At 40.1% G+C, this 12,147-nt stretch overlaps 1 protein-coding gene across 2 annotated transcripts in view; it reads right to left on the reverse strand.

Moving 5' to 3' along the window:
• LOC105182726 (protein O-mannosyl-transferase 2) overlaps positions 1-12,147 on the reverse strand; it is a 41,728-nt gene that overhangs the window by 8,836 nt on the left and 20,745 nt on the right. The gene's annotated exons all lie outside the window — the stretch shown is intronic.

Raw genomic sequence — 12,147 nt, forward strand, 5'->3', positions numbered from 1 at the left:
CCTGAGCCATTGCTGATAAAAAAATATGGGTCTCTTATTTTTGGCTACTCTACAAATATGCCAAGTTTCGTCGAAATCAGTGATACATACTTCGCGCATGTTCCTTGTAAGTATTAGGTTAAAACTATTTTATTCATAAAATATAGTTTTGCTATTAGTTTCAATGGATGATAATATATGATTTATCTTTTTATTCTTTTATCTTTTTCGACAAAACAAATTTTAATAATAGGTACGAAATTAATAGATATAATTGTCATTATTGATCTCGAGGAAAATCTACGTTGACATCGCACTGTCCCATTTCAGTACAGATAGTCCTAATGTTAGTGTAGAATTATGGATAAGTATATTGTTGAGTCTTATTTTTATGATGAGACATTAAGGAGTCGTATATGATAAATTCAATCAAAATAAACTTGCACTTTTGGAAGACTTCTTGCACTTTTGAAAGATGTCGACTAAAGCATATATGTGATTCCAGCATGATGGTATTTCTGATCATAGACACAAATTGTGTCTGTAATAACCTATAAACAATGTTTCCACATCATTTTATCGGACGACACGGATTTATGAGTTGGTCAGAACTAATTTCGTTAGATTTTTCTTATGAGATTACACATAAAAAATAAGATCTCCCAAGTTAAATCTACAACAGGCAAGATAAAAAAAAATAATAATTGTGTGTTGTAACATTCAGCTAAATATCTTATCAAGCCATATATAGAATGAATTTCAATTCTACATAAGCGAATATTTTAATTGATTTAAGTTAATATGTTCCTATAACGGTGGAGTATATTAGATTTACGTTTCATTTTCGAACGAAGTATTCACATAATTCGGAATTAATTACGCATTTTGTATAAATAAAAAATCACTAAATTTAAATGATTCAATGTACACTACTTTGCAAATGAAATTTTATTCTATAAAGTTTAAAAATACATAGCAGTACTATCTGTTCGAAATTTTCAAGTATATACAGAATGTCTCAAAATACACGATTATCCTTTAGGGATGTGAAGGAGAGTAAAATTCTGAGTTGAAAGTTCTTCCATTTTTTCCTCCGACCATTAATAACAAAGTTATTAACAAGGACAGTCGATCAATGGCGTGGCGTACACGACTGTCACGCAGTATCACTGGCGCGTGACTTCGCCCTATGCTAGTGCCAAAATTTGTCTTTATCTGATGATATCAAATAGTTCGTTTATTATCCATTTGATGAGCTAATTGATTCATCATCATTTTTAATCAACAAAAATAAAAAATCAATTGAAAACAAGTTTAAAAATAGAAATTTTATTAAATGTTATTGAAATGATAAAGACCAACGGTTTTTTACTGGTTTTGAAAAAGACTAATTTTTTAGAGCGCCCGTTCGAAACGTTGTTCGCAGAAACTACATAATGTTTATTCCTTATGTACTTTTTCATAACATGTTAATTTATCACAATAAATTCTCGTTTTACCTTTTGTTTTGCTTTTCCTATGTTTACATTTTCATCTTCGATATCTCGCGGATTGAGAAATAGCTGAGAGTTGTCATTTCTTGCACGAAATACTCTTTAGTAACAGCTCCTCAATCTTAATGCACCGAGATTTAAAACATAAACAACGAATTGTGGAAACAAAGGAAGAAGTGAGGTGTTTTCCGACTTTTAAACTTATGAAATGGATGATAAATGAGCTATTTAATACCATCAGGTAAAAATATTTCCGGCGCTAGCAGAGGGCGGAGCCTCGCGCTAATGTACAGTACGCGATAGTTGTACGCGCCATTGGTCGACTTTTTCGTTAATAACTTTGTTATTAATGATCAGAGGAAAAAATGGAAGAGGAACTTTTGACTTCAGAATTTCACTCTCTTTCACACCTCCAAAGGATAATCGTGCGTTTCGAGGCATTCTGTATAATAGGAATGAAATATATAAAACGTTTTAAGAATATTTTTTTTTAAATAATGCGGTACAAAATCAAGAACAGTTAACTTTTAAAAGCTACCATCAAATATCTAATTTTTCTTGTTATTGTTTATAGCAAAGTATATGAGAGAATTGATCTGTTTTATTATAATGTTGTTACTACTGATAGTGTGAATAAATATCTATAAAATTAATATTGTCAGCGTGGTTATGTCTTTTAATAAAATCGAAAATTCGTTAGGTGTTCGTTGAAAGGTGAAAGAACAATGGGTAAAAAGAGTCGATTTTGGCCCATTGTGGGGAACAGACAAAACATCATTTCCAGAGGATTTTGACTCGCTGAACACGATGCCGTAGTTATTAGGTATGGGAATAAGTTTTAATCGTTTCCCCATAGATGGTATTAATAATATCGCTTGCATCTTTTCTAACCTTTCGATACATGGATTTAAAAGGTGTATATGTAAGCTGTTAAACGCAGTATAAGACTTTTGTTTGGAGTGCAAACAGCAAGTATTCATATCGCATCGAAAATGTCGGAATTTGTTCCAAAAAAGCAGCATTTGCGGGAAGTTCTTCTCCACTACTATCTTTCGAAGAAAAGTGCTGCGGGAACGTGCCATTTGTTTGTGGATGTTTACGGCGACCATGCTCCATCGGAGCCAATTTGCAGATATTGGTTCCAACGCTTCAAAAGTGGTGATTTCGATGTCAACGACAAAGAACGCGATGGTGCCCCAAAAAAGTTCCAAAATGAGGAATTTGAGAAATTGCTTGATGTTGATCCATGTCAGACACTTGAAGAATTGTCTGCAGCATTGGATGTTGATCGATCCACCGTTGGAAAATACCTACATGCGCTGGGAATGGTTCAGAAGGCAGGAAATTAGGTACCACACGAGTTGAAGGAAAGGGACATTGAAAGGCGTTTGGTCACGTGCGAAATGTTGCTTCAACGACAAGAAAGAAAGAGTTTTTTGCATCGGATCATCACTGGCGATGAAAAATGGATTCACTACGACAATCCTAAACGCAAACTAGCATGGGTGAAGCCAGGTGAACCAGGTCCATCAACGCCAAAGCGCAATATTCACGGGTTAAAGGTCATGCTCTGTATCTGGTGGGATATGCGGGGTGTAGTCTACTATGAGCTGCTGAAACCGTCCGAAACTATCAATTCCCAACGTTACCGACTTCAACTAATGAGTTTGAAACAAGCTATTCAAGAAAAACGGCCGGAATGGCCGTTACCAATATGGCCGTTGACCAATAAACACGAAAAGCTGATTTTGCAGCACGACAACGCTAGGCCACATGTTGGTCAACCCGTCCGGACGTACCTAGAAGGGGTGAAATGGAAAGTCCTACCCCACCCGCCGTATTCACCAGACATTGCCCCTTCAGACTATCATCTGTTCCGGTCGATGCAGTCGGTACTTATTGGAGAGCGCTTCACCTCATATGACAGCATACAAAAATGGGTCGATGACTGGATCACCTCGAAAGAAATAGAATTCTTCACTCGAGAAATCCGTTTATTGCCCGAAAGATGGGCGAAGGTTGTCGTTTCAGATGGAAAATATTTTGAATAAAATCATTTAATATTTTCATATTCAAACTATGTTTTTTGTCTACATAAAAAACGATTAAAACTTATTCCTATATCCAATAGTTTTCGTCTAAAACCCGGGGAACACGTTCTAGTCCAAGGATTTATCATCCAATAATCGAATGGCCCGAGAAGTTTTTGCGTAAACTTTGAAGCATTGAAAACACGTCTATTAGCTAAATTAGCTGAGGACAGTATAGATTTTCGATTTAATAGAATTATTTTCGATTTGACAGTTGAAGGTTTTTTTTATGCCAAATTTGCTATAACAAATGATATACATGGTGTCACAAACCACCCGTACTACCCGATTTTTGTAAACGCGACATTTTAGGGAAAAATGTTTCAGACAAAAATTGTATATTATTATACGTATACATTATATGTTAGTATACATTATATGTTTCAACGGAGATATATAATGACATATAATGATATCATTTTGTTTACAGGTGGCGCCACTTTCGAGATATCTTTAGACTAATCATTGATTCAATAATAAAGATAGCGCTCGAATGTAGTCTTCAATGTCGTTGTTTATTAACTATCACAGCTAGTAGTAATATTATTGGGTGTACAAATTAGTTCGGTCCGTTTTCAAAAGATGGCTCCGGCTGTTATGAATGGTTCATAGTGACTGTCGATTTTGGCGGTTTCAGAGAGGTTAGACATCTGCCAATAATATTCAGTTTATATCGCTTTGAGTTTCATACAAAAACCTTACTTTTTACAGTGTTGAAAATGTCTAATTTTGTGTTAACCAAACAGCATTTGCGGGAGGTTTTAATTTTCTGCTTTAATTGGAAGAAAAGTGCAGCTGAAGCCCATCGAATGCTTGTTGAAGTTTATGGTGACGCTGCTCCAACATGATAAATCATGTAGGGAATGGTTTCGACGTTTCAAGGATGGAGATTCAGCGTCGAAGACAAGCCTCACTCTGGACAGCCAAAAAAATTCGAGGATAAAGAATTCGAGGACAAAGAATTAGAGAATTAGTCGAAGAAGATCAGAGTCAAACGCAAGAGGAGCTTGCAGAATCATTGGGAGTGACTCAACAAACCGTTTCCGTACGATTGAGAGACATGGGATTTATTCGAAAACAAGGAAATTGGGTGCCTTATGAACTGAAACCGAGAGACGTTGAAAGGCGATTTTTCACTTGCGAGCAGCTGATTCAAAGGCAACAAAGAAAAGATTTTTTTGCATCGGATTGTAACTGGAGATGAGAAGTGGATATTCTACAACTCCAAAAAGAAAAAATACTACGCCAAGCCCGGTCAATTGTTGCCATCGACCTCAACATCAACATCAAAGCCGAACATACATGGTTCGAAGATCATACTCTGTATCTGGTGGGACCAAAAGGATGTTGTTTACTATGAGCTGCTGAAACCTAGAGATCCCATTAAGGGTGATCGGTATCGGCTATAATTGATTCGTTTGAGCCGTGCATTGCGAGAAAAACGGCCGGAATACGAGCAAAAACATGATAAAGTTATTCTTCTTCATGACAACGCTCGGCCTCATGTCGCAAAAGTCGTAAAAAAATATTTGGAAACGCTCAAATGGGATGTTTTACCGCACCCGCCGTATTCTCCGAACATTGCTCCTTCTGATTACTAGTTGTTCCGAAGGATGCAGCACGATTTGGCAGGTCACCGGTTCACTTCTTTCGCAGAAATCGAAAATTGGCTCCAAACTTGGATCGCCTCAAAAGACGAGTCATTTTTTCGAGATGGAATTCGAAAATTGCCTGAGAAATGGGAGAAAGTAGTAGCCAGCGATGGAAAATACTTTAATTGATCTGTTCATTCATTTTGTTTTGAAATAAATACATTTTTTAACACAAGAAAAAACGGACCGAATTAATTTGTACTCCCAATATAAAGGAAATCTTAAGATAAACTAAAACTAACTGAACGATTGCACACCACGAATTTAAGGAGTAAGTGAGAGGCGTAGTTCCTAGTAGCATAAGGGAAGGTCCAATAGAGGCGTGACGATCGATGCATTCGTCTGGTGGTGATGAAGTTGCCACATATTCACTGATCATTACTTTTCTTGCATGGAAACCAGTTTTTTATTATATCATTCTTTTTTTCCAATTAATTTTCACAACTTTTGTCTGAAACATTTTTTATTTACCTAATATTTTTTTAGATATTTAAGGAAAACTCAGTAACTTTATTAATATTTAACTTATGATATTTCACTAACTATTTGTCGGAAGAAAAAATAGTACCTGACTTTTTTACTTTAGTTAGTCTCAAGAATATATTGTTATAATAATACCTTACCTTTTATTAGGTGTACAAATAAATAATCCAAATCTTTAAGCTAAATTCAAGGTTTATTTTAAACGAAAGTAAAACAAATTTGTCAATCAAAATATTCGCCTTTGTTTTCTATAACTTTAAACCATCTTTCAGGCAGCTGATGAATTCCATGTCGGAAAAATGTTGTGTCTTTGAATACGATAAAGTCATCAAGTCATTTTCGAATCTCGCTACTGATTTGAAGTTCGTATCAAACAAGGTATGTTGCTTCGACCGGAACAAGTGGTAATCAGTAGGAGCGATGTCTAGTGAATATACCGAGTGTTGCAAGACGTCCCAGCCAAGACTCATTATGATGTCTTTTATCCGGTACCTGCACCGGATCCCACAGCATGGTGCACCATTGCCTGGAGCTGGAGGACACAGCACAGCACACGTTGGAGACATGCGTAGCATGGACCCAGTATCCTCGCCGTATCCTCGTCCAGGCAATTGGCAATAAACCGGACCTCTCCTTTTCAAGGCCATGCTCGAAAGGGAAAAAGTCTGATCGGCGGTAATCGCCTTTGCGGGACGTTATGTCCTGCAAGAAGGCCGCCGAGTGGAAGCGTCGCCCTCGTCGAGTTCAACGAGACAGGTAGCGCTTCCCATAGGACAGCGACCCTGGGATCGTGCCGCAGACAAGACGCTGCCTCCGATGCTTAGGAGGCATCCTCGTCCCCTCAGAGCGCGCCTCCGTTCGCCGATGAAAGGGCACTCGACCGTTGTAGGAGGAGGAGAGTGGATTTTCCCTCCTCTTCTGATAATGACCCCCCACATGTCGTATCAGACGGTAAAAGAAATAGCCAACCCGGTTGGGGCCGGAGCCCACTCCCTGCCTTCCCCTAACGTTACCAAGAGGGGCCGGGAGAGAGGATGAGTGTCCCATCTCTCCCTCCAACAAGGAGACCAGGCTGGCCAATCCGGCCGGGGCGCCGCGCCCCTCTTTCCTGCTCAATGCGGTGGGGGGGGGGAGCGCGGCACTCAGGCGAAGGGCTCGTCTCAGTACCCCAGGACTGAGGTACTAGGGATGGAATGCTGACGCGGTTCCCCCAGCTCTCCCATTCCGGCACGCTCGGAAGACGCCCCGGAGGAGTTTTAACCGATAAAAGTCCGGCATAACCTCTGCCCGACCCCAAAGGGACGAAGGTATCTACGAGGATTTCCCCCGTGAACAAAAAAAAATTTCTATGTTGATGAATGTGAAATCAATGGAAGACGTTTCACTATCTATGAAATATGCTATAAATATTATTATGTAAATACATTGTATATATCTACAATATATATAGGGTGTCTTATAACTAATCCGGCAGAGCTCGTGGAGGCATAGAGCGGGTTAAGACAAATATAAAAGTCCCATACCGTTTTGTGAGATTCGCAATAATTATCGAGTTATTAATGACAGAAATCTGAGGAATGAGTGCACGTCGAAACGTTATGGGAGGAGCATTTAGCCGCTCAGGCTAGAGAGCACTGCCCAGTCGACAAAGGAACTGTTGCCGGCGCGCGGCGAGAGGAAGGACGACGCGCCAATGTCTATGTCCTTACCTCACCGCTCCTACATCCCGCTGCACCGCGTCTAAGCTCGCGCCGATATGGCCGCAGAATATTCGCGATTACAATTATCAGATTATTTTATGAGGTACAGATAGCTCATATTGAATTGTAAAGTTCATGATTCAAAAGTTTTTTGATCAAGGAAAACATCGAAAAGGAGAAAGCGATAGAGAGCGATGAGATCTACAGAAATTCTCATTGTTTTCTATCGCAATCCATCGTTTTGCTGCATTGGATCCGAAATAAATGATATCGCATAAAGATAGAGTACGATGAACACTTTTCATCGTACTCTATTGTACTCTATCGGTAGGAGAATATTTAATTGTTAGAGTATGATAGAATTCGCGTAGAGACTCATCGTGTCCTATCGTTTCATTCAAGTCTACACGGAAAATATGTTTGGTTGAATGAACAGATTTTCTGACGAAATGAGAGAGAGAAAGAGAGAGAGAGAGAGAGAGAGAGAGAGAGAGAGAACGATTAAGAAATTTTGATTGAGATTAGCACAATTTTGTTTAAGTTAACAATAAACCTTGATGAATTGGACACAGTGTTAATATTTTCAGTTAATATTTCTCTGTATCGTGCATATTTCATTTGCAAGCTGTATCGCGGACCAAACATTTTTACCATATATCATGCATAAATTGTTGTCTTATATCGTAATTCTTGTCAGTGGTATATTAACGACAGAAGAAACTGAAAGTTCTGTATCGTACAATTGCGAAAAGAGGACCATCGTTGTCAATGGTGCACCAACGATACTCGGCATAAAATTGATTCCTAGGTATAATCGCGATACAACGCAAATCCGAGTGTGTTATTTTGACACGTTATTTTTATGCGTGTCAAAATAACACATTCGGATTTGCGTTGTATCGCGATTATACCTAGGAATCAATTTTATGCCGAGTATCGTTGGTGCACCATTGACAACGATGGTCCTCTTTTCGCAATTGTGCGACACAGAACTATCAGTTTCTTCTGTCGTTAATATACCACTGACAAGAATTACGATATAAGACAACAATTTATGCATGATATATGGTAAAAATGTTTGGTCCACAATACAGCTTGCAAATGAAATATGAACGATACAGAGAAATATTAACTGAAAATATTAACACTGTGTCCAATTCATCAAGGTTTATTGTTAACTTAAACAAAATTGTGCTAATCTCAATCAAAATTTCTTAATCGTTCTCTCTCTCTCTCTCTCTCTCTCTCTCTCTCTCTTTCTCTCTCTCATTTCGTCAGAAAATCTGTTCATTCAACCAAACATATTTTCCGTGTAGACTTGAATAAAACGATAGGACACGATGAGTCTCTACGCGAATTCTATCATACTCTAACAATTAAATATTCTCCTAACGATAGAGTACAATAGAGTACGATGAGAAGTGTTCATCGTACTCTATCTTTACGCGATATCATTTTTTTCGGATCCAATGCAGCAAAACGATAGATTGCGATAGAAAACAATGAGAATCTCTGTAGATCTCATCGCTCTCTATCGCTTTCTCCTTTTCGATGTTTTCTTGATCAAAGAACTTTTGAATCATGAACTTTGCAATTCAATATGAGCTATCTGTGGTACCTCATAAAATAATCTCATAATTGTAATCGCGAATATTCAGCGGCCATATCGGCGTGAACTTAGACGCGGTGCAGCGGGATGTAGGAGCGGTGAGGTAAGGACATAAACATTAGCGCGTCGTCTTTCCTCTTGCCGCGCGCCGGCAACAGTTCCTTTGTCGACTGGGCAGTGCTCTCTAGCCTGAGCGGCTAGATACTCCTCCCATAACGTCTCGGCATGCACTCATTCCTCAGATTTCTGTCATTAATAACTCGATAATTATTGCGAATCTCACAAAATGGTATCAGACTTTTATATTTGTCTTAACCCGCTCTATGCCTTCACGAGCTCTGCCAGATTAGTTATAAGACACCCTGTATATATAATATATACGAGGGCGGTCGGATAAGTACTTAGCCTCACCGCCCGATGGCGCCACTATGGCAAGAGACATTTACTATCGTGTAGTACATTCTCGTAGACGGCTACTGTCGAAATTTCAGCCGAATCGGACTCGTAGTTTTGTTTTGACCGCGTGTGGAAGCGGGCGTGTCCGCGGATTTTAGAAAAATGGAAAAAGAGTAATATCGGTCGGTGATTCGATTCTTGTTTTTGGAAGGGAAATCGCGCAGCGAAATCAAAGAGCGCTTGGATGCTGTGTACGGCGACTCTTCTCCTTCGATGGCGACCGTCAAAAATTGGTTTAACGATTTTCAACGTGGTCGCACGTCGGTTTTTGATGAGCCACGCCCAGGTGTCCCGAAAACCACGGAGGATAAAATGACAAAAATCCACGATCTCGTATTGGCAGACCGCCGATTGAAGGTGCGCGAGATAGCTGAGACAGTAGGCATCTCAAAAGACCGCGTGGGTCATATCCTGCATGAAATTTTGGGCATGAGAAAGCTGTCGGCGCGATGGGTGCCGTGTTTGCTCACTCCGGACAACAAGCGCAACCGTGAGACCACTTCAGAGCAGTGTTTGACGCTGTTTAAGCGCAATCCGAAGGAGTTTCTGCGTCGTTTCGTCGACGAAACATGGATCCACTGGTACACACCAGAGACCAAAGAACAGTCGAAACAGTGGACTTCACCCGGCGAACGTGCTCCGAAGAAGGCGAAGACTGTCCTATCGGCCGGAAAGGTGATGGCCACCGTTTTCTGGGATTCACAAGGTGTGATCTACATCGACTACCTGGAGAAGGGCAAAACGGTCATAGGGCTGTACTATGCCGAATTATTGGGCCGATTCGACGCCGAATTGCAGAAAAAACGGCCCCATTTGACGAAGAAAAAAGTGCTCTTCCACCATGACAACGCACCGGCTCACACCTCCGCCCTCGCCACGGTCAAATTGGTCGAATTGGGCTACGAACTGCTGCCCCATCCACCGTATTCTCCAGATTTGGCCCCGTGCGACTTCTTTTTGTTTCCAAACTTGAAAAAGTCACTCGCCGGGCAGAAATTTGAGTCGAATGAGGAGGTCATCGCCGCCACGGAGGTCTACTTTGCAGACTTCGAGAAAACGGATTTTTCAGACGGGTTAAAGAAGTTGGAGCATCGCTGGGTCAAGTGTATCGAGCTAAAAGGAGACTATGTTGAGAAATAAATCGCCACTTTTCCAAAATTTTCGTTTTTCTTTTGTAGGCTAAGTACTTATCGGACCACCCTCGTATATCAGGTGTAGTAAAAATAAATCCATTATTTTTCCAATAGATGGCTTTAGTTATCTGTATCTCGCGTTGTATAAGTCCGATCGGGTTCCACTAGATGGCGTTAGAAAGATGAGATTTCGTACTAAACAAACTTTTCTGACAGTTTTGTAATTAGTTGACTCAGTTTTGTTTGAGCGCGCGTCAAAGATGGACACTAGCAAAGAGAAAATACGCTATATTTTACAGTTTTTCTTCGATAAAGACGAAAATGCAAGCCAGGCGGCTGAAAATGTGAATAGTGTTTATGGTCCTGATACTGTAATAGCCAATCACGCGCAATTTTGGTTTCGTCGATTCCGTTCCGGTAATTTCGATGTCAAAGATACACCACGCACTGGAAGGCCAATTATCGAAAATATCGATAAAATCATGGACATTGTCGAGTCCGACCGTCATGTAAGCACTGTTTCGATTGCCCAAGAGCTAAAGATTGCACAAAAAACCGTTTGGAACCATTTGAATAAGGCTGGATACAAAAAGAAGCTCGATGTATGGGTGCCACACGAGTTAACGAAAAAAAACCTCATGGACCGAATTTCCATCTGCGAATCGCTGCTGAATCGCAACAAAATCGACCCATTTCTGAAGCGGTTGATCACTGGTGATGAAAAGTGGATCACTTACGACAACGTCAAGCGAAAACGGTCGTGGTCGAATCGCGGTGAGCCGGCGGAAACGGTGGCCAAGCCAGGATTGACGGCCAGGAAGGTTTTGCTGTGTGTTTGGTGGGATTGGCAGGGAATTATCTACTATGAGCTGCTCCCCTATGGCAAAACTCTTAACTCGGAACTGTACTGTCAACAATTGGACCGTCTGAAGGAAGCAATCGCCCAGAAGCGGCCAGCTTTGGCCAATAGGAGAGGAATTGTGTTCCATCAGGACAACGCCAGGCCACACACAAGTAGTGACTCGCCAGAAGCTCCGGGAGCTTGGTTGGGAGGTTCTTATGCATCCACCTTATAGTCCGGACCTGGCACCAAGTGATTATCATCTGTTCCTGTCCATGGCGAACAATTTTGCTGGTGAAAAATTCGCTTCAAGAGAGGCTTGTGAAAATCGACTGTCTCAATTTTTTGCCAATAGGGACGAGGGCTTCTATGAGAGAGGCATAATGAAATTACCTTCAAAATGGCAACAAGTTATCGAACAAAACGGTGCATATTTGACCTAAATCGGATCATTCTAACTATGGTAATTAAAGCCTTCAATTTTATGCAAAAATAATGGATTTCTTTTTACTACACCTGATATTTGTATATATAGGGTGAAGAAAAACCCCGGGACCCCTGAAAATTTCGAAAAATATACACTTTATAAAAAAATATTTCAGACAAAAGTTGTAGCGTTGAAAAGGATCTATTTATCGATCTTAACAATTTGACCTTTGGTGGCGTCATCAAGGTCAGGACAAGGGCACCTCGGATTTTTTAAATGGAACC

Source organism: Harpegnathos saltator, unplaced genomic scaffold (assembly GCF_003227715.2).
Source record: "Harpegnathos saltator strain DR-91 unplaced genomic scaffold, Hsal_v8.6 scaffold807, whole genome shotgun sequence".
Lineage (NCBI taxonomy): Eukaryota > Metazoa > Arthropoda > Insecta > Hymenoptera > Formicidae > Harpegnathos > Harpegnathos saltator.